Source organism: Myodes glareolus, chromosome 4, assembly GCF_982192425.1.
Source record: "Myodes glareolus chromosome 4, mMyoGla1.1, whole genome shotgun sequence".
Lineage (NCBI taxonomy): Eukaryota > Metazoa > Chordata > Mammalia > Rodentia > Cricetidae > Myodes > Myodes glareolus.
The window spans coordinates 114654424-114675788 of record NC_142029.1 but is presented as its reverse complement, the minus strand read 5'-3'; the positions used below and the strand labels follow the sequence as shown (position 1 = coordinate 114675788).

The 21365-nt window shown below is 39.2% G+C and overlaps 1 protein-coding gene across 1 annotated transcript in view; it reads right to left on the bottom strand.

The window, feature by feature from the left end:
- Positions 1 to 21365, bottom strand: part of Cntn5 (contactin 5) — a 1188481-nt gene that overhangs the window by 935277 nt on the left and 231839 nt on the right. The gene's annotated exons all lie outside the window — the stretch shown is intronic.

Genomic DNA, 21365 nt, shown 5'->3' with positions numbered 1-21365 from the left:
ATCTGTTTAATAGCATAAAATTGGCCTCCAATTTGACAGGCCTCCCCTTTAAAATCAATGGTTAGACTCTAGGGCACCAGCTTGGTCATCAAGATCAATATCAGAAAAAATATAGCTTGTCAAGACCTCTCAGCCTTTTATTGATTCAAATGTGGAGCTGCTCAGAGACTGAATAACAGTGCTGGTGCTCAGATCCAACAAGCAGAAGCTTCTTGCCTGAGTTTGGAAAGATAAACCGGTGCTAGATAATACAAGCATACTGAATTATACAAGACGTGATAGTAAAAAAAAAAACTGTGAGGTTCGGGGAAAATACATACATATATATGGCACACATTTGAATATTTAGTATTATTTGAAAACATCATGCATTATATGTAATGTATGTTAAACATATCTACTTCTCCTACTCTTACCCCCAACTCCATGAGACCCCCAACATTTCCTCCCTTACCAACATTTTTCTTTAATATCTTATGCTTTAAAATTAATTTCAATATGCAAACAACACATCAAGAATGTCAATTTGGGGCTATTAAAGAGAAAGAAGAAACCAAACCACTGAAATTTCTCTGGAAAGTTTTCTCCCTGCTTTTCAATAAGGAAATTCACTGCAAAAAGAAGGAAAAAGTTACTAGGGAAATATTTTGTTCTAGTTTAGTGCTGAAGGAGCACACTGTTCCTGGTGATTAAACGGGAACAGGTCTTGATTTTCCTACTCAGCTGTTTGAGGAATTAGGCAGCTATCTCGTGGAGCTTGTCTGACTCTAAGGTAAGAAGCACCCATCTGTCAGTCAACAGCACTTGATGATCCACTTCATCAGGCTTGAGGCAACAACTGTGGTGGCCTCACCTTCACTCTGGCAGGAATACCAAGAAGGAAGAAGACAGGTTAAAACAAAGAGAATGAAAAAATGAAATAGATCCACAAAGTGCGTCTATCTGTGTCCAAAAACAAAACTTACTACTCTTTTTAAAACATAAACATTGGATATTTACCCCCACTGAATACAGCACAGAGAGTAATCAGTACGGAGATGCTTATTTTGACTCAATTAATTTTATGTGCAAAAAAGTGAATTTTATATTTTGAAGGGAACGTATCTCAACAATCCGTGCTTTGTGATAAATTGAAAACATTTTGCAGTAAGTTAGGAGTTTGTGACTGCAGTTAGCAGGTCACCAAGTGTCTAGTCGCCGGCTGCAGTGTTAGGAACTCTTTTCCTCGCCTCATTTACATACGCATGTATTTTACAATTTCTCTATATGTATGTGCATTATTTGATCTGTGGCTGTACTCATTTTTAGAATGCACAACAAGACAGAATGTACAGTTCTATAAAGAAAATAAATTAATCTAGTATTTGACAACTTAATTCTCCTCAATGTGCATAGAAACTTACTATCTTACATTCAGCTACTTAAATGCCATTTTTCCCACTGAGATTCTGAGCTATATGCAGTTTTCCCTATCCTAGAGACCAAAGGGAAGGCTTTTCTCTTTGTTATTATTATTGTTTTTGCAAGTAACTCAAAGGTTATTAGCCATTGAGGTCAAGCAGAATGTACAAGCTTTCTCTTGTACACTGAGGAAAGTTAACCACTTTGCTGTGGAGTCTTTAAATTGTCAATTTACAAGGAAGTGTTTTTTCTCCTCTCTAATCTTGCAGACATCTGAAATTCAAGCCATTTTTAATACAACATATCAAAGAAAGAGAATTCTTTCTTTGGAATTCCCTTCTTATTTTAATAAATTTGAGGCACCAATAACCCAGAAACTTTACTAATTCTCAAATCCTTTCTCTTCATTCAATTAAAATGTTACAGACCACCAATTTTTCTTGCTAGTTTTACCGTGACATATGTTGCTGAACAGTCTTCTGTTCAGAGAAACACCAGGCCTAGAGAATATTTCCCCTAATCCTTTCAAGGTTACTGACTGATTTATCTGTATATTTGCTTCAACACATAACTCAGTGGAGGAGACATAGCCTGGCAGAAGCACTGTATTGCCTACTGTGATTTATTTTGCTTCTGAGGAGGGTAACAGTGTCTACAGGGATATGTGCTCCACTCTATTACAGTTATGGTGGATCACCTGAATCAGATCTCCCGAGGAATTCATTAACATGTGCACTTAGGTAGTCACTGGCTAGGCAAAGAAAAGTCAAGCAACTCAAGAATTTTAGTTCAGATCTTTGGGTGGAACTAAAAATATTGGTGAATCCACTTTTCTCCTGCTCTTTCTCACTAGGCCAACTTTTCTTCTTGGTCAAGCAGAATACGATCACAACAGGAGTCCAAAGCGAACTTCAGTTCTTGGTCTGTCTGTATAAGGGCTTTCTGTACCACGTAACAGACAGAGCTCACACTGTAATCCCCAAAGACACAACGGAAACACCCTCAACAGTTTGAAATACAAAAGGATCAGAATCCTTAAAATCCAAACTATGTGAAGCTAAATTTGTGAGTAGGCAAAATGCTACAAATTATGGAAAAAGAAATTTTAAAATTAATTAGAAGACGTAATCTTGGATTTTTCATGGTAACAATTGATAAAGACACAACTAGAAAGCAACACTATCTAGACTATTTTACACAAGAGAAGAATAGTAACACATATATTTTGGTAAGCGTATATAGTCTGTTGTGTTTGTGACAATTTCTTGAGTATAATACAAACAAATTAACTCATTCATATTAGGTTAAAAATAAAATTATATTAATGTATGTCACTGTGTTCACACATATAAGCTATGTGTGAAACACTGTGATAGGCAAACTGTGTTTGAAACTTCATTCTAAATCCTGTCCTGGTCTCTGTCATTCATTCATATATATATATATATATATATATATATATATATATACATATATATATATATATGTGTGTGTGTGTGTGTGTGTGTGTGTGTGTGTGTGCCTGTATACATATACGTACATATATATATATATATATATACATATATATATATATATATTCCCCAAAGAGCTCAGGTATCCTGAGATGTCTTCTTTCATCATGGAGACACACAAATATGATATCTCTCCATATGTTAAGAAAGTCCTTTTTTGTAAGTGGCACAGATGATCAAGGTTTGAGCAATTCATATTCAGGGTTAAATTTGTAAACAAAGGCAAGAACAAAAATGGCTTTCTGCAGACTGCAGCTCATACCTCCTATGAAGCTCAACTAACATATAAAGACAATCCTATAAAAGGAAATTGTTGAAATCTATGCCAGGAAATGCTCAGCATGTGAGTGACGTTGCTTGCCGTGTAATCTTTGAAACCTGATTGTCATCCTGGAACCCAAGCTGAAGTAGGAGAGAATTGACTCCACAAAGTTGTCCTCTGATCTTCACATGTGCCAGTGATACCCCTGAACACATACATTATATATGTACACACACACAAGATTAAGAGAGAGCACCATATTTATAACGATATTGATAATATTAATAATAATAGTTAGTAATAAAAAGCTTTAAAGACTAAAATCTACAAGTGGAACTGCTCCTAAGATAAAAAAACAAACAAACAAAAATGAGAAAGAAAAGTAAATCAACAAATAAATAAAAGAATCCAACATATAAAATGAAGGCAGTTAGTTAAGGAGCCTTTAAAAGTTAGCCGACTGTCTTGGTCATTAACAAGTGCTCTATGGAGTCTTGTATTATGACACACAGTGGTTTAGTTTACTTCTTTTAGAGTATGGGTCCTCTCACAGAAAACAAACAAGCAAACAAACTCAATTTCATTTTGTCCATTGGAATAGAAACATAAAATATGTATGAGGTTCCCTATTAATTTGAACTCTGAGCAGGATCTCTCTGCTGAAGGGCAGATGGAAATACAAGCAGCAGGCACCTGTGCACAGGCACAAATCTGCCTGGAAGAACAGGGGACAGAGCCCTAGCCCTGTCGCCTGTCTGTCCATCTTCCCTGCACACAAGTCAGCAACTGTGTAGGCATCATCAGGCAAACATGACTTCCATTCATTTAAAGGTCTTGTAACCTCCTTAGCCTGGACAGTATCAGAGAAGACAAACTGATCGTTTTAGAACTGTCATTTTCATCATGACTTTGTGTCTATTCGATCACTTCCTTAGATTTCAACTGTCAACATCCTCACACTGTTTTTTGTTTGTTTGGTTTTTTTTGTGGAGGTTAAAATTCGTGAGAGCTTGGCATCAGGTGTTTGACTTTCAGTGTCTTTATTTTTCACACTGTAATTATGAAGAAATTCAGACATTGAGAATCTTGTTCTCTCAGGGTTTGAACATCGGAAGTTATATCATCTGCGGTTGCATCTTTTGGGAATATGACCATCATTGCTGCAAAGGAGACAGCCATCTTTCTGAAGTAGCTTAGTGATGTTCTCTAGTCAAGACACTGGTTGGCAGGAAATCTCACTGAAAGTCTCAGTACCAAAATAGTAACTATTAAAGAGAGGGTGGAGCAGGAGGGCACTCAGTGGGTGGGACAGCAGGACAGTCAGTGGGCAGAGAGATTTCTGCTAAGCCTGGCAACCTGAGTTAAATCCCAGACCAATGTGATGGGGTATATTCAATCACACTGTGAACCCCGAGTTAGCATTTGGATTAATTAAATAAAATTAACCTTGGGTCAGGAGGCTGAGTTAGCAACTATTTGACAGAAAGTAATCAGAGCATCAGAGGGCATCTGGGAGAGATAGAGAGACAAAGGAGGTAGTAGGGTGGGGTTTGACGTGGCACAGCTTTTTGGGGTTTCACAGAGTGGAGTCTTCTCGTTGCCAGCAAGGAGAAAAGGTCAGCTAGTCTCTACTCAGCCTCTCTGAGCTCACAGGTTTTCAGCCAAGCCCTTTAATCTCGATTCTTATTCGTGTTTAGAACAATAGAGAATTAGTTAAAGCTACCTATAGCAGCAGTGATAGGGTCAGTGCCTGCGGGAGCAGAATTCTCACCAGACTGTAGCCTGCGTGGCCAGGGCTGCTAGGTAAACAATCCTGTAACAGTTGTTGACAGACACAGCACGGGAATAAGGAGTGGAATAAGTGCCAGTTAAACCAAGAGCAATGACGAAATGGGAGAATTGCCTCTCCTAAGTTATCCTCTGAGCTCGGAGAACAACCATGATGAGTGCATGCCCTCTGGTATATGCGTGCACACACACACACACACACACACACACACACACACACACACACACACACACAATATATACTTAAAAGGTTTAGGAAAACCTCCTTCCATGAACTGAAACCTTTAATAAAGCATATTGTCAAACTCTTTTCCAAACTCAAATCCTAAGTTTAAATTTTCATTTAATCCACTGTAGTTGGGCTCAGAAAAGTAACCAGAAAATATTAATTATCCTCAGCAGAAAGATTTTTTCCATAGAACTTGAAATTCTTTTTAATTAATTTATTTAAAGAAGGGTTTTATATTTTTCAATAATATATATGTATATATATTAAAATTACACACACACACATATATAAAATTTTGAGCAGATTCATTTTCTTCCATCATGTACAGAGGCCATGCTGATTGATGGAGGAGGTTACAGAGAGAGACGTAGGTGTGGGAACATGCACTGGGGGCCTTCTCGTCTGGAGGGCTTGGAATACTGAGATGGAGACAGAGAGTGATAGGATTGTGCATGAAGGCAGTTAGAGCACTCGAAGCAGCCTATAAAACAAATTTCCCGTGCTGAGTTGAGTCTCTGTCTTTTTTAATGCTCAGAACAACTGACAATTAGTTTTAAGTTATCTTATATGCCATAATATTCAGCATATTAGAAGGATGGAGAAATGAGGTTTGTCGGGGGACAAAGCATTCACATGTAAGGAAATCCTGAGGGCCGACCCTTAGCTAAGAGAATAAACTGAGTCAACACATGTATACACATTGGATTATTAGAAATTATACTGTTATTAAAGGGTCCGATGCTCAGACCATGTGAAGGAAGGTGGAGAGGTGTTGGGGTCCGCAACAGCAGCCTGGATGTGTGGCTACTATTTTCACACCCTCAATATCACCTCTGCAAATTCGGATGCCATCAGCAGGCACCATGTGCCTGAGCCCCAGAGTCAGGAGCACCGCAGAGCATTGAGGAGCACTGAAGAGCACCACACAAGCTCTGTGAGTACTCACTTGTAAACCTAGAATTTAAAACTGAAGGCAGCGAGGAGCCAGCTGGTGATTTTTTGCTATCTCACTGAACCTTGAGGATGGTGTGGGTTAACTTATTTACGTCTTTCTTTGGCTTTAACACATGTGTCATGTCCTATCTTTGGTAGGTCACAAGCTGGATATAATTATGTTGTTCACTAATCACTTGCTCTAATTTGCATTAAATTGCTTTGAAGATAAATGCATCTCAAATTTGTAATACTAATTAATAATTGTACAGTGATCTGCTTCAAGTCATGTATTTAGTTTCTAAGTTTAGTATATTATATTGCAACGTTCTGTGTTCAGAGTGCTTTCTGATATGGGTTTACAGTCTAATGATTAGGAACTAATACACACACCTATTTCAACAAAGATACCTTTGTTAAATACTTTCTTAGCATTTAAGAATTAAATCCCCACTGAAATCAGGAAGGAAGAATCTGAAAAACCCTTTGAAGGGGCTCTATCAGGTCCAGTCATGGCAAACAAATATCCAAGTATAACAAACATTGCAGACAGGCTTCGCTCTTTTATCCCTTCTCCTCCCCCTTGCTAAAAACTCATTATATTCCTAAAGCTAGTCTCTCTAATACCAGGCATCCATCTTTGGAAGCCCCCTCCTTCTGGGAGATGCCTTGGTCCGGACTCTATCTCCAGGGAAGCCCACCAAGCAGTGACCCCTCCCCAGGAAGGGTCAAAAAAAAAAAGCCCACCAAATGATGGACCATTCCCACAGGATATTTAGGCTGCTGCCCAAAAGACGAGCGCGTGGTCTCTGGGGTTTTGTGTGATCTCCCCTGCTGTCTGTTTCTCACCATGCTTTCCCCGGCCACCCAGGAGTACTGCATTACACGTGGGCATCTTTTATTCGGTCTGATTTGGTCTGATTGGAATTATTTGCATTGGCGGAAAGATTCATCTTAAGAAATATTCCTAACAGTCTCCAAGGTTCATTCCCTTATTTGCATTCCCTTATTTGGCCACTTCCTCCAGCTGAGGCTGACTACCCAAGGTCTAGCTATCAAAATATTGAAGTCTAACAATCAAAAGTCTCCCTTTGGCCTTAATTAACATTCCAAATCAAAATTAAACAACTCATCTTAATGCAGGGTTTCCCTTTTACCTTTATAAACTGTTGTTTGCCTACGGGCCACATCTGTCTCCTCTATCCAGAGACATTCCTTTGTCCCTCCAGGAAAAATGTCCCTTCCTCCTCTACTTTGCCTTTTTTCTCCCATCTCCCTGGTTCCCTTCTCCTTCTCTTCTGTCCTCTGTTTCCTGTTTTCATCTGTAACCCTGCCCTCTGCCCCTCTGGAGAAAATAAATTTCTGTTGTGCTAAGAACTTGGTCTTGGGTGTCTTCAGCTTACTCTGAGGTTCCTACACACATGGCAAAAATATATGTTTAAATAACATTGGATGCAGAGAAGCAGTATGTTTCATGTCAATGAAAAAAATAACTTATCACTATTAACAATGACTTATTATACAACTTTATGTTTTATATTTTTGGAGCTATTTAGGAGCAGATGAAATTTTCTGACAACTTTTTCTGCCTTCTATAGAAATTATATACACTTAAGGCTTCAGATATATTGTATGTATTTTAATATAAACATAGAAGCATATGAGTGCTATACAGCTTATTCCCAAAGGTAACCAGATATTGCATAAGCTACATTAAAGCAAATACTAGGAAAAAGGTATCCATGTGAATTCTGATAGTATCTTCAAGATTATTTATTCTCTACTTCATTTATAAATCTTCCTAATTTTTTAAAACTACAGTATAGTCTCATGTTTAAACATATATTTTATTTTGAAAACCTCAGCAGCAGTGGATTGAATCCAACATTTCTCTCTCTCTCTCTCTCTCTCTCTCTCTCTCTCTCTCTCTCTTTCTCTTCTTTTTTCTTCCATCCTTCCTTTCTTTCTATCTATATCTGTATATTTTTCTATGACTCTCTATCTCTTTATCTATATCATCCACCTGTCTGTCTGTCTATCTATCTATCTATCTATCTATCTATCTATCTATCTATCTATCTATCTCTGTCCACTCACCCACCTTCCTTCCTTCCTTCCTTCCTTCCTTCCTTCCTGTCTGTTATTTTTGGACGCACTTCCCAAATACAAGATTATTAATGGTAATGGACAGAGACGACTTTCACATATTAGAATGCTCATCCGTTTCACTTGTACTCTTCAGCCACTGTCAACATGTTCTAGGAGTTAGTGATGTTATTGCCATCTCATTTTGCAAATGTTTCACTTTAACAAAAAGCATTTGGCTTTAGTAATTTAATTACCATTATTGAATTCAAATTCTTCACTGACTGTCTCCGTTTGGATACTCTGCATCATATACTCCTCTCACCTTTCAGCATTAGCCATTGTTCCCTTGTTCTATGAGATTACTTCTAGTAATAAACTGAAGTATTTTGTTTCCTAAATTGAATCTCAGCGCCTGGATACTCTATCTCTATTCAGCACCCCCTTTCTGTGTATGGGAAACACTCTGCATGCCTTGTAGTTTTATCACTCATGTGGAATATGGACCTTTAATGAGCTTGTCATGATCGTTTTCCCCCATGTTTCTCGGCTCCTATTCTAAAAATTCACCATTGTTACTTGTTTGTGTGGTTTTCTTGTTTTTATGTCTCTTTTCTTGTATGTGTGTGTGTGTGTGTGTGTGTGTGTGTGTGTGTGTGTGTGTGTTATTTATGTGGTTAGCATTTTCCTGGGAAAATTTTCTTAATCAATTTCCCTATAACTCAAAGCATTGCCATGTCCATTGCTGTTGTCTTTCACCCTCACACTATTGAATTTATTCTGCAAACTGACTTCCTAGTGGGCATATGTGAGTCAGCACAGCTTCATTCTGAATCAGCCATCATTCCGAAATCTCCACTAAGCAACATGCTGCATAGGTCTGCCACTCTTCTCTAAGGACATCAGTTTGCAGGGACGCTTCAGTTCTCTCCTTGGACTTGCTCAAGACATAGCACATGGACTGGAGGTTAATAGCTGATACAATCTTCTTCCCCAGGCATCTGCTTTGGGCTTACTCACAGGATAAGACTTATTTTGTCACAGGCCTCTGGGGTGGTCTGCTTCTCTGTGCTTTCCTTGAATTTTTGTACAAGTTTTAAGCCTAACTCAGCTGATGATATAGCCTTAGGCAATGGGGAATGATCTAATCAGTGAAGATGGCAGTGTGCTTGGCTGTTGTCACTAGCAAATAGCTTCCTCACTGCCTCTGAGCTTGATCCAATCAAAAGGCCACCATTTTATAAAAGTAGAGATTTATCAAAAAGTTGCAAGTTAAGAAAATATGTCAGTTATACTCTTTAGGTCTCGATTCTCATAGATCTAATATTGTGCTTCATTTTCTTTCTACTCTGCATTCCTGCTGATTTTTGGTTAGTGTACCAACAAGATGGAGAGAAGTAGGGCAGGGATAATTCTTATTGAAGACAGCATCTAAGGCCTTTGCACACACAAGTGCACAGCCTTATGACGGCTCTCACTAGACCTGCAGAGATCAGGACATGAGACATCCCAGCACGGCTGGAGGAAGGGCTCACAAGTTCCACCCTTGGAGTCAAAATCTGTATGTTAAACTATCACTCTAAGATTAATTCCTCCTATCTCAAATAATTATCCTGAGTGCTGTTTGTTTTTATTTGTTCTGAATTAGTATCTATGTTGTATTCCTTAAGTAATTCGCCATTTGAAGTCCTTGTTCAATCTCAATTTTGACATTACATCATCTTTGATTCTTAACACACAAATGTTCTACTTTATGTCAGGGAGGGTTTGAGTCAGTACATTAGGCTGTCCTTGAATCCCTGGCAATAGCCACTGAAGGGTCCAAAAAATAAAAATATAAAAATTTAGATTCCATAAATAGGAATGTAGAAATAAAGAAATATAAAGTTATTACCCTAGGAAAATGAGAATAGACTGTCAGCAGCTTTCTCAGTAGATTAACTATTAATAGTGAGTCACTCCACTTTACATCCCATAGCTCTATTTACAAGGCCAAAGCATCTCTCTGCAAACTGAAAGCTAGTCTACAGATATGAGCTGAGTCAACTTTCAGAAAATAGATATATGATCTCTGGGTTATGCGTTATCCCTGCTATGTGAAACTGTCAGCATCCAAGGTGAGTGTACAGGGTTTCAGTAAACACCACCTGGAAGTACCAAGGAAGACAATATTTAGTACAAACACTAACTAACAAAAAAAAAACTCTGTTAATGGAGATTGTAAAATAAGACAGTCTGTATCTCAGAGCTGGAAGAAATGAGGGGAGGCTCCATTCCTCCACTGGCCATTGGGTCATGTGGTTATGCAATCCTTTGGTACGGGTTCATACCAGCACACAGCGATGTCTTGTCAATTTCGTTTCATGTCATGTTGTCTGTTGTCAGTCTTCTTGTTGTGGTTGTGTGTGAAGTAATTTCCACTGTGGAAAAAGCTTCTTCCAAACCTACATCTCCCCTGGACCTTGCCCTTTCTCTTTTCCAGGATTTCAAGGAGGCTGCTGCAGCCTCTATAGCCTGTGTGAAGTTGGAGCTACTTAAGACCTTCTTCTCTCTAGAATAGCCAGCCTTTCAGGTCGGCTGGCCTTCTGCAGGCTCCTTTGACCTTAAGCTTATCCTTAAAGTTTAGAAGACTGTTTTCAGGCACCAAGGTCACCCAGACCAAGTACTTAAGTGGCCTGATGCTAATTCCTTATTCATGGTTAAAATCTCTCCTTCCTTTCCCAGAGAATGAGACTAACATTGTTCCTGTTCTACTGAAGAGGTCAAAAGGAAGAACCAAGGGATCTAGTACTCCTGCAATCTTGCCCCCACCAGCCGATCCTACAGAGACCTATTTCCTCCCCCATATAACCCTCTGTTTCCCAGACCTCCTCTGAGTGCTGATTCTACCTCCATCTCAACCAAACCTTCTGCTCCCTTGCAGAGTGCCTCTCCCTTCCCTTCTCCTCCCCAGCTTTCTCCTTCAGAGTTGAGCCCATTCCATTCTTGTTCAGGGAAGCCACAGGTGGCAGGTGGTGGGTGGTGCTGTCTCCTGCTCTCTCCCTCTGCACTGTGGGACCTTCTGAAGAGGACGGCAACCCCTGCCTGGTTTAGTTCCCCCCTTTCAATTAGTGATCTGTATAACTAAAAACGATAAGCTCCTTCCTTTACCGAGAAACTCCAAGTGCAAATGGAGCTCCTAGATACTGTCCTGTTTACACATTCCTCAACCTGGGGGAGATTGCCAGCAATTGTTTCAGATAATGTTCACCACTGAAGAAAGAGACGGAATTCCGCGAGAATGCCATAAGCAGGTTCCAGGGTGAGCAGCTGGTAGACAGCCCACCAAACTGTCTAAAGCTCCTGAGAACCAAATGGCAGTCAACCTGGCTTTCATTAACCAAGCAGTCCCAGATATTAAGAGAAAGCTTCAGCAACTCAAAGGATTTAAAGGTAAAAATCTGACTGAATTGATTCCTATAGCCACTAAGATTTACAACAGAAAAACATCTGAGGATTAGCAAGCTCGGGGACTGGCAAAAGTCTTACTGGCAGATGAGAGTTGGGGATGGGCAGAGGGAACACAGACTGTCCCAAACAGCCAACGGGCAATGCCCACAAAGGAAGAAGGGACAAAATGTTCTGGAATTGGCAGGTCCAGATGATTAAAGGAGACAGGGTTTGAAGCCGCTTCTTGAGCCTTGGTAAATCCTAAAAGTTGAGGGGCAACCTGTTTATTTCCTAGTGGACACTGGTGCTCACCATCCAGTGTTAAAAATTCCACTGGGGCCTCTATCAGACCAACTAATGTGGGTTCAAGGGGCTACAAGGAAGGCCCTAAAACCATGAACCACAAAACAGACCGTGTGATTGGGAAAAAAGAAAGTTATGCATTCCTTCATAATTACCCCTGAACGCCATATTCCCTCTTGGGAAAAGACTTATTGACTAAGATAAAAGCCCAAATTCATTTCACACCCTGCGAAGGGTGTGATGATCTCCCCATGGCCTGAAGTTTATACTTTATGCCTAGATCTAAAGGAATACAGGTTCTTCTAACAGACTCTCAATTCAGAGGTATCTCATCTAATGGGTGAACTCCAGTGCTCGATCCCAGGAGTGTGGACAGAAGCTGATCCACAGGACTAGCGATTCAGGAGCCCCCAGTTGTAGTCACCTGAAAAGCCAATGCCCAACCACTCAGAGTGAGGCAATACCCCATGACCCCAGAGGCAAAGGTGGGCATTACTAAACATATTAATTGGTTCCAGAAGCACGGAATACCTCACTTCTGCCAAAAGCCAGGAACCAGTGACTATCAACCCATGCAAAATCTTAGGGAGACTAACAAACAGGTTAGAGACATTCATGCTATAGTTTCCAACCCCTAATCTCCTAAACTCCCCTTTTTTTGGAGCTTCAAGTGTATTCAGTTCTAGATCTTAAGGACACCTTCTTCAGCCTAACCCTCAAAGCCAAGAGTCAGCCACTTTTTGCCTTCAAGTGGCATGACGAAGACCGGGGCTTCAGTGGTCAGCTCACCTGGACCTGCCTGCCAAAAGGATTAAAAAATTTCTAAACTGTCTCTGACAAAGCCCTACAGTAAGACTTAAAGAATTATCGGTCCTTAAAGTTGGAGGTTCCTCTGAGCCTCAGGCCCTTTCGGATCCTATTCTCTCACTTCTAGGATTTCAAGAACTAACAGTAGATTTTACCAGCCTTCCCAGCCTCTCTCTGCATCAGGAGTCCAGGCTTCAGCAGGCTCCTGTCTGTGCTAGCTCTGCTTACAACCAGGGACAGGACTGCCCCTCCTCACAGGTACGGCAGTCTTAGAACAAATGCCAAGGAGGAGCCAGGAGGACAGAAGTGAGCAGAGATGACTACAAGGCCAGGTACCAAGGATGGCCACTGTCCGCTGCTTCTCCTGGATGATAATTGGTTTTGGTCTCACAAAAATGACTCCTGCTCCAAAGCGGCACACCTGGAAACACCAAGCGAGCGGAGCAGCCGCAGGAGTGGACCCATCGGAAAGTACAAAAAGCCTGCAGCCCCACCCCACCTCACCCCCCACCCCTGCCTAAAAATTCAGCTGGAAAAAGTAAGAAAGTTTTGACTGGTTTAAATGCTTAAATATGGCCACTAAATGTATAAGTTAACCATGTTCAAAGTGTCCTGGCTGCAGCCCTTACTGACGGCCCAAACTTTAAATTTACCTCTGAATGTTCTGGCTATTAAGTCTGTTATAATCACTTTTCTTTGCCTTCTCAGGACACAGTCTCAGTTTGGTACAACTGAAGAAAACCAAGGAATGGTTATCTTAATTTCTTTACTGAACTCATCATCTACGATTAAAAGATTTTATTTTGATACTAAAAGGGCTTCAATTCAAAATCGTTATTCTTAACTAAATCTGACAGGAACATAATATAAAGTCCTAGTCTTATAAAAGCCGCTAACATATTATAGACTGCTAAAAAATATACAAGCTAAGAGTCAACTTATAAATGACAAGCTGTTGGTCATAGTCATGCTAAGTACTGATATGATTAATTACAGAGATAAGCCTTACCTAGTCCCCTGTGTATTTAGGGCAAATAGCTGGTGGCAAGGGTTGTCTGCTCAGATACAGCTAATGGACAGACAGTCCTCAAATGCTCAGAGATCTTCGGAAAATGGTGTTTAAATGCTTTACTAAAAAGTTTGTTTTTTTTTTTTTTTGTTTTTTTTTTTATAATAGAGAGACATGCCAGCTCAAGTAACTCCTCTCTTTCCTCCAAAGAAGATCGATGGGCATAGAAGATCTACTCAAAACTGGCTCAAAGGTGGCATCCCTAGCCACTGGGAAAACCAGCCTTTCACCTCAACTACTGCAAAGACTCTCTTCAGATGGTGGAGAAAACAGGACACTGGGAAATTGACAGACTCGAGTTGCCTAAGGCAAAAAAGTAGGCTGCTCCTCCCTACTGTGAGTCATTACTGCGCAGAAGCCTATGGGATGTTCTGGGACCCTGTCAGCCTGATGGATGTTGCCCTACCGCCTGCCCTCAATGACCCTGGAGGACCCCAGGATAGCTGTCTATGTAGTCAGCAAGTAAGTCACTGCGATTTTTTTTAAATCAATAACTCAGTCAAAATTTATTTCTCTCAGAACTCTGCTGCTGTTTGGTGACTAATAGTTTTGGCCAGCTTAAAAAGCAGCAACCAAAGCTTCAGCTGCCTTCTCAGTTCTCTATAAGATTCAGGTCATAGGTCTCACTCTCTTAAAGCCAATACAAAGTTACCAGACTCAAAGAGTAAAAAAGAGAGAGAAAGAGAGAGAGACAGAGAGAGAGAGAGAGAGAGAGAGAGAGAGAGAGAGAAAGGAGAGAGAGAGAGAAAGAGAGAGAGACAGAAGGAGAGAGGAAGGAAAGAGGGAGGGAGGGAGGGAGAGAGAGAGACTCACAAAACAGACCAGTATAACTTCTTACCATCCCTTTGGTTAAAGGAGCTTTACAGTGACTGCTCTCAATGGTCAGCGACCTGTACCTACTGCTAGAGTAAATAAAAGTTGTTTTACAATGCAAAGCTTTATGTGAGGATCTAAAAGCGTTCGAGGGTCTAAGAAAGTGTTTTAATATGTGCAGAAGAAAGTGATTTAAGGCATGTAAATAAAAATGTTTCAAGATGCAAGTATAAGAGAGTGTATGTAGAAGTGTATGAGACGGGTAAACGCGAGTTATAACGGTCTGTGGATAAAAAGGCTTAAATGTTGATAGAATGATTTGGGATGTTTAAAAAATAAAGCATGTTTCAGATTTCTCTCATTATGCTGCTGTTATGTTTAGGACTCCAAAATTTCCCAGTCTAACATTAATTGGCAGAATTCGAGCCCTGGCAGAGGACTACTACCATCATCAGAGCCGCAAGCTCAAGATTCCGAATGCCTTTGGTTGTTTCCTAACTACAGACCTCAAAGATGCCTTTCATTGGGCAGAGAACATCTGCACAACTTTCTGGATGAAACAAAAATGCTAATGCTTTTAACCAGATTCATTTCTGGCATGAGTATACTGTCATTTCTGCAGTGTAAATATCAGTACAGATTATAAACGGTGGATTGTTAATATGTCTAAAACTTATTTTTATTTTCATTTTTTTCTTGTTTCTGGAATAAAGTTTGCTTCTGGTTTATTAGACCTTGGTGGTCTGTCCCCATCTTTGTGCAAGCCCCCTGCACCCTACAGCCACTAGAGTGCTAGGATTATGGTTCTGAGACTCCAGGAGTATCTTGCTCTATGTCTTTAATCTCACAGCATGTGCCCCCCAGATTTCATTTTTTTATGATCATATATATTTCCTCATCTTACTGACTCTTTCCCTTCCAAGGGCAGAAAGGATCTGCTAAAATGAGAACACTGTTTTATATAACATTTATTTTCTTTGTGTTTATGCTTGTGTGATGTGGGATTTCCCTCTGTATGACGTGATTACCATTCATAAATAAAGGAACTGCTTTGGGCCTATAGCAGAGCTATAGGGGAACAGAACCATGCAGGGAAAACTAAGCTGAATGCTGGGAGAAAGGAGGTGAAGTCAGAGAGAATCAATGGAGCCTCTGCTGGAGATAGATGTGCTGAAATTTTGCTGGTAGGCCATGACCTTGTGGTGATGCACAGATTAATAAAAATAGGTTAAATATTAATATGTAAGAGTTAGCCAATAAGAAGCTAGAGAAAGTGGGACAAGCAGTGATTTAAATAATATGACTTTTGTGTGATTATTTTCATGTCTAAGCTGTCGGACAACCAGGGAACAAGTGGTCTCTCCTTGCAACAAATTACCTGTGGCCTCCTTACTTCACTTGCATATGTGTGTGTGCCTTTGAGTGTATGTGTGTTTGTGTGTGTGTATGTTTGTGTGCTCACACATGTATATATGTGTGTGTTTGTGTGTGCATATATGTGCTTGTGTCTCTCTGTGTTTGTCTGTGTGTTCATGTGCGTGTCTGTGAGTGTGTGCTTGTGTGTGTGTATGCATGTGTATGTCTCTGTATGTGTCTCTCTGTGTGTGGGTGTGTTCCATGGCGCAGATGTGGAAGTCAGCGGACAGTTTACAGAAGTCGGGTCTCTCCTTCAGCCACTTAAGTTGTCAGGCTTGGCCACAAGTGCCTTCTCTCACTGATCCATCTCCTCAGCCTGCAGGAATTCTATTTTTATTTAGAAAGCTTCCTCATTGTTCCATTTGATCTTCTAGCCTGCCCTTTCACTTTTGCTAGTTGAGATAGCCACGGTTTTATAGAGAATTTACTTTAGAATGACAGAAAGTTACAGTCACAGACAAAAGTTATGTCACCACACCTTTACGTTTTTAAAGTTAACATTTCAGACACACCTTCCTGTCCTTGGAAAGAAATAAAGTGGCAAAGGAAGTTAGCCCATCAGCTCTGAGCCCAACCCCTGCAAATGCTCAGAAGCAACAGTGGCCTTGATCTGGTTTGCAAAATCACAGCGTGTCTGGGGCTTTGCACACCCTCTATTTGCAAAATCACAGCGTGTCGGGGGCTTTGCACACCCTCTATTTGCAATTCCTCACCTGCTGCTTTCTTGGTCTGAATAAATCCTCAGAACAGATGGTAGAAAATTATCAATAAAAGGCGTTGTTAGCCTCAGTGTGAATTCACTATCCTCAGTCAACACCACCACCAAAGCACCTGCTCATTGATTACATTCTAAACAAACTTTCAGGAGAAACAGTTAAATACTTCCTTTCTTGTTGAGTGAAAAGGAAAAAAAGCGTTTCTGCCTCTGGTGCAGTAGCAGGTTATATAGTATGTGCAACTATGAATTTCATTTTTAATAAACTTTATTAGTATTTTCTCCAGCTTCTGATTTCATGTTTACATAGAAAATTTTGAGAAAAATCAGAAATTCACTTCTAGCTCACTGGACCTGAGGTAGTTAGAAAATACATAAATGCTGTAAAAACAAATCACAATATTAAAATTTACTTTAAACACTGTATTTGCTATGAATGATATTTTTGTCAACAGATGTTATCATTTCATTATATTAATAATATCATTTGGGCCAATCTTTTATTACTATAATTGATAAAATATTAAGGAAAACAATCCTTTGAAAAATTCTCCTTTAAATCCTTCATTAAATAAATTAAGAAACTGAGAGTCAGAAATGTTAATTGAACTGGTGGACTAATATAAATATTTCTTCATGTAAATAATGTTCTATTGTAATAAAATAGGTATTTTCATTTTAAAACAGGCATTTAATGATATATATTCTAATACCAAGCAAACATTTTACCTAGAATACCAAAAAATATTGGCAACATCTATGGCAATAATCACACACATATATATGTTGTAGAATATTAGTTTTACTATGTAAAGATGCAGTACATTTGTTTATGCTGTGGAATATTACTTTAACTGTGTGAAGATGTGTTGCTTTTGTTTATGCTGCATTTGTTTAGTTATGTAAAGAATGATGCATTTGTTTTACCTTGCCTGCCTAAGGCAAGTGATTGGTCTAAAAAAAAAAGCGCTGAGTGGCCAATAGTTAGGCAGAGAAAGGAGAGCTGAGGTGGGCCAGCCTCGAGAGAGGGAAAATAGGGGTAGGAATCTGGGTTGGAGAGGGAATGCCCAGGGTCAGAACCTAGGCTTCTGCCAGTCAGCAGACCTAGAAGCAGTGAAAGTAAGATATATAGAAGAAAGAAAATACAAAACCCCAAGGCAAAAGGTAGATCAAGATAAATGGGTTAATTGAAGTTAAAAGAGCTGAACAGAAACAAACCTAAGCTAGGCCAAGCATTCAAGACAGATAATAGGTCTCTGTGTAATGACCTGGGAGCTGGTTGGTGGAGCAAAAGAGAAAGCCTGCACATATACAGATGATCAAATTATCAATATATTGACTATGTAACTTTAATGAATCTAATCAAAACTAGAAAACTTTCATAAGGCCAATGTCTCTTCAGTGATTAAGACAGAAAATAATTAAATATGAAAATTGATAATATGAAGTATTTTTATTTGTTGGAAATTGTTGGTGTTACATCTCTGAATGGCTGGATTGAGACTGTACCATGTGATCCCTTTGAATAGTGTGTCTTTATCTTTTCCAGGAGACAGATGTGAACTCAGCAAGCACTCTACTTCCTTCTCACCCAACATCTCTTCAAAAGAACAATACAGCATGAATTTTTAAATTCCTTAAGTTTAAAGCTCTCCCTGCATTCTGCTATCTCAGAGATCTTTGTCACGCTCACTCAAGGAACACTTCTGCTAACCAGGTGGCTGCGGGGGTGTCCTGTGTTTGTCCGCTTAACCAAGGACAGTGAGCATCTTGAAAGTGTGTGGCCAATTTGCATTTTAGAGACACAAGTGCATTAAATTCTTAAGAAAACAAGCTGGGTAGTGAAAGGGCACACCTTAATCCCAGTACTCAGGAGGCAAAGGCAGGTGGATCTCTGTGAATGCAAGGCCAACCTGGTCTATAGATCGAGTTCCAGGATAGTCTTCAAACCTACAAAGAGAAACCCTGTCTCGAAAACAAAAACCAAATAGGTCTTACAAAAACAGAAGTTTTACCACACCTGCGTCCTCATCACAAGAGCAGCATTTGTGTCCAATCACTGCCATTTCACATTTCTTAAACCAGGAAAAGTTTTTATTTTTCATTTAAAAATATAAAGAAAGCAGTGCCCACCTCTCTTGCAATTTTCTAAAACCAAACACATTAATATTTTGTCAGATATTTGATAAATATCCAGTAATGAGAGTTACATTTTTTCTAATTTCTTTTTAAAAATATTTTCTGTTTCTTGTGATGTTCTAATACATACATGTCATTATCCTCTGTTCTTATTTCCCCTACACGCTGACACCCCACTTCCCACTGACTGGCTTGCTGGTGCTTCTCCTCTAGGCAGGTATTTGTCTGCTTTTGGGACACCTACTTTCCATTGCCCTGGATTGGTCCAGCTTCACCCTTTAAGCAAGCCTCCTCCTTCCCCTTCTCAGTCCCCTTATACTTTCATGTGTCTAATGCAAATTCAGACACGCTCACACATGTATAAATTTACATCTCTGTACTGTATATGATGGAGGAATGCTAACTATAATTTGAAAAGCAAAGTATTCAACAGCATTGAAAGGAAACCCAGTGTTCACTTATTAATTTAAATGTAGCAGAATTCTATTATACTGTTATAAACAAAGAAATGGTAAAAGCCAAAATGACTAATAGAAGAGCACCTGTCAGGAGTGAAATTTCACAAGTCTGTAATCACACATGTAAGCAGACATTACATACTGAGCCAAGAAGACTGTGGGAAGACAGCTGTGCCATTCAAAACTCTCGTGCAATTTGTGGAAGCCAAATGTAAGAGAATACATCCATTCAGTTATGTTTTCACCCATTTGTTGGAAATGCTAAGAAATACTAAAAAGAGTTTTCCCAAGTGGCTGCCATTTGTTCAGCATTTAGGAAACATGCACAAAGAGAGTGCCACCCTAGGGATTTTGGGGTCAAGTGTGAGTGGCCATGGACCTCATGGGAGTAACAAGTGCCAGCTATTAACACTGCCTAAGAGAGCTCAGTATTTCCAGAGATCCACTGTGCTCTGCTGGCTTAATTAGTCCTCGTGTGAATAAGAAAAAAAGAAGGGACCCAAGAACATGTTACTCTACCAGAATCTAGTGGAAAGAGACCGTGAAGTATCACGAGAAGCAACTGATCACATGATTAAAGTAAATTCATCCATTCAGAATAGAGAAAACTCATAGAAACAGGGAGAAAGGTTCTATTGAGAAAAATGAGAAATGCTACCATGGAGTTTAACAGAATGATAACGAAATTGTCCTGAAGCTGAGGAAAGAACTCAGGGATAGCACAGAATATGCACATGATAAGAAATTTGATGCTGAAGAAAAACCTGGTGAATATTTTGAATTGGAAGACTCAGAAATTGGCACATTTGTTGAAGAAATGGCATCTTCTATAGATTCAAATCTATATGGAATTCTATCATATCTGCTTTGAGAAATATTTTGCCAAAATTTATATCAACTACTTTTAAAATCACATTTTAAATTTATTTTCTTATTTATTCTTTTGTGTGTATGTGTGTTATGACACACAGTTGGGGGTCCCAAGACAACTTTAGGGAATCAGTTTGTTCTTTCCTCTCTGTGTTCCTGGTAGCCAATTCAGGTCTTCAGAGTTGGCAGTGAGTTTCTTCATGCAATGAGTCATCTCTCTAGCTCATGGATTTTGTTTAGTGAGACAAAATATCACAATATATATAATCTAGCCTGGCTACAATTTATAGTCTTATTTTCTCGAAGTCTTTAACTCCCGAGTGTTGTAATGACAAGTGTGTGCCACCATGCCATGTAGCATAGTAAATTACTATGCTGTTGAAATTATTTTAACAAGGCAAATATGTGTTACATTTGTTTATGCTGTGACATATTACTTTAACTGTGTAAAGATGTGTTATTTTTGTTTAGGCTACATTTGTTTAACTATGTAAAAATGTGTTATATTTGTTCATGCTGATTTGTTACATTTGTTTCATCTTGCCTGCTAAAGGCACTTGATTGGTCTAATAAAGAGCTGAATGGCCAATAGCAAGACAGGAGAAGAATAGGCAGGGTTAACGAGCAGAGAGAATAAACAGGAGGAGAAATCTAGGATGAGGGAAAAAAAAGAGGAACAAGAGAAAAGAGAGGAGAGAATTAGAGACATGCCAGAACAAGAAGTCTGGCAGCTGTCAGCCAACCAGATATAGAGACAGTAAGAAAGTAAGAAAAGGTAAAAAGCCCTAAAGGTAAAACATAGATAAAGAGAAATAGGTTAATTTATGTTAAAAGAGCTAGCAAAAAGATAAATAATAAGAAAAACTAAGCTAGACTGAACATTCAAAACTAATAGTAAATCTCTGTGTCATGATTTGGATAGCTGGTCGTTGCACTAAAAGAAAGACCTAGTGCATTACTATGTGCTAAAAACTTAGTAAACTCTTAATTGTTGTAACCCTGTTACTTTAATAAAACATGAATATTACATATTTTTGTTCTATAATATTTTACAAAAAAAATTTCTTAGGTATCATGGGTGACTCATCTAGTTAGTAAATAAAATTTAACCTATTACTGAAAAGACAGATGAGT